Raw genomic sequence first — 2,500 nt, forward strand, 5'->3', positions numbered from 1 at the left:
AATCATCCGCGGTGCGGTGGCCTTGCACGGCCTTTTGTCTTTGGAACCAACCATCAGTGCCACGGGAAGTGCCGGAGTCCCGGCATCCGCGGTGCCAAGTCATTGCGCCCTTGGTCTCTGCAGCGGGGCATGCCGGGCACTCCCAACCATTGCAAGCAAGCAAGCAAGAAAGAAAGAAAGTAAGTAAGTAAGTAAGTATTACATATAGGGGCGGGACATGCGGGGAGATCTGCGAAACGTGCATTACGGGGCACACGCGTACCTACCGGGGCATACCGACCCCTATTGGGGCACACGTGTGCATATCGGGGCATACCGGGCCTATCGGGGCACACGCGTACATACCGGGGCATACCGAGCCCTACTGGGGCACACGTGCGCATATCGGGGCGTACCAAGCCTATCGGGGCATACGCATGTATCCCAAGGCATACCGAGTCTATCCGGGCATACGCGTTCATACCGGGGCGTAACGGGCCTATCGGGGCATACTTGGGCATATCCGGGCAAAAAATGCCCAAAACTTGCGCAACCTTGGCAACCGTGGTCCATTCCTCTCTATATGCCTAGCCTTGCCAACCGTGGTCCATTCCTCACTATATGCCATGGCCTTGTGCCCATGGTCTTCCCAAGACAGCGTCCAAGGCCCCCGGAAGGCCAAGGGAGCCCAACCCAGCAATGCCCTGCTATGGCAAGCCAAGGCCAAGCATTCCGGTGCCTATCCGGGCAAAAATGCAATTCCTCTCTATATGCCTAGCCTTGGCAACCGTGGTCCATTCCCCACCATATGCCATGGCCTTGTGCCCATGGTCTTCCCAAGACAGTGTCCAAGGCGCCCGGAAGGCCAAGGGAGCCCAACCCAGCAATGCCCTGCTTTGGCAAGCCAAGGCCAAGCATTCCGGTGCCTAACCTTGGCAACCGTGGTCCTTTCCTCACCATATGCCATGGCCTTGTGCCCATGGTCTTCGCAAGACATCGTCCAAGGCGCCCAAAAGGCCAAGGGAGCCCAACCCAGCAATGCCTTGCTAGGACAAGCCAAGGCCAAGCATTCCGGTGCCTATCCGGGCAAAAACGCCCAAAGCATGCCCATTCCTTAGCCTATCCAGGCAAAAACGCCCAAAATCTGCACATTCTAGTGCCTATCCGGGCAAAAACGCCCACCAGCATGCCACCCTCCTATAGGGTTTGCGCAACCAACCAGCCTAACCACCAGTGGCAACCAAAGGTGCTGTTAGCGACGACTTCTGAAGACGCAACGAGACGCGACGTGTTTGCGCCCAGACGCGACGAGACGATGCGGGATCTGCGCCCAAGAATGCCTAGACCCGTCGACTTGATGCGGGATCAGCTCGCCCAAGCATGCCTAGTGTGCAAGGCCTGTGTGCAAGGCTAGTGTCCAAGGCTAGTGTGCAAGGCTCATGTGGAACGCTAGTGCGCAAGGCTAGTGCCCAAGGCTTGTGTGCCAGGCCCGTGTGCAAGGCTAGTGTCCAGGGCTTGTGTGCATTGCTTGAGTGCAAGGCTTGTGTGCATTGCTCGAGTGCATGGCTTGTGTGCAAGGGTTGTGCGCAAGGCTAGTGTGCGGGGCTTGTGCGCATGGCTAATGTGCACGGCTTGTGTGCATGGCTACCGTGCAAGGCTAGTTTGCATGGCTAGGGTGCAAGGCTCGCATGCGAGGCTAGTGTGCAAGGCTGCGTGCAAGGGAAGCGTGCAGGGCGAGTGTGCGAGGCCACTGTGCACGGCGCCAGCACTAGCGAGCCATCATCCGCGTTGCCATGGCTCGCTTGGCCTTGGCTTGCCAGGCCCCGACACGAGCAATCGCGCATTTTCTTTGCAACCGACCATCAATGCCGCCCAACGGGGCCAGCACGAGCAGTCATCCGCGGTCCCCTGGCCCTGCGCACGTTTGTCTTTGAAACCGAGCATCAATGCCACAGAAAGTGCCGGGGCGCCAGCTGGAGCCATCATCCGACGTGCCATGGCTCGCTTGGCCTTGGCTTGCCGGGCCCCGACACGAGCAATCGCGCATTTTCTTTGCAACCGACCATCAATGCCGCCCAACGGGGCCAGCACGAGCAGTCATCCGCGGTCCCCTGGCACTGCGCACGTTTGTCTTTGAAACCGAGCATCAATGCCACAGAAAGTGCCGGGGCGCCAGCTGGAGCCATCATCCGACGTGCCATGGCTCTGGTCCCATGGTCTTCGCAACCGAGCATTCGTGACACCCGCGGGGCCAGGACACCAACCCTTCCGACACGAGCATTCGCGCATGTTCTTTGGCCACACAACGGCGCCAGCACGAGCAAAATCATCCGCGGTGCGGTGGCCTTGCACGGCCTTTTGTCTTTGGAACCAACCATCAGTGCCACGGGAAGTGCCGGAGTCCCGGCATCCGCGGTGCCAAGTCATTGCGCCCTTGGTCTCTGCAGCGGGGCATGCCGGGCACTCCCAACCATTGCAAGCAAGCAAGCAAGCAAGAAAGAAAGTAAGTAAGTAAGTAAGT

The sequence above is a fragment of the Tasmannia lanceolata genome, unplaced genomic scaffold (genome assembly GCF_043159265.1).
Source record: "Tasmannia lanceolata isolate RefF3 unplaced genomic scaffold, GAP_Taslan_0.1 ptg000147l, whole genome shotgun sequence".
Lineage (NCBI taxonomy): Eukaryota > Viridiplantae > Streptophyta > Magnoliopsida > Canellales > Winteraceae > Tasmannia > Tasmannia lanceolata.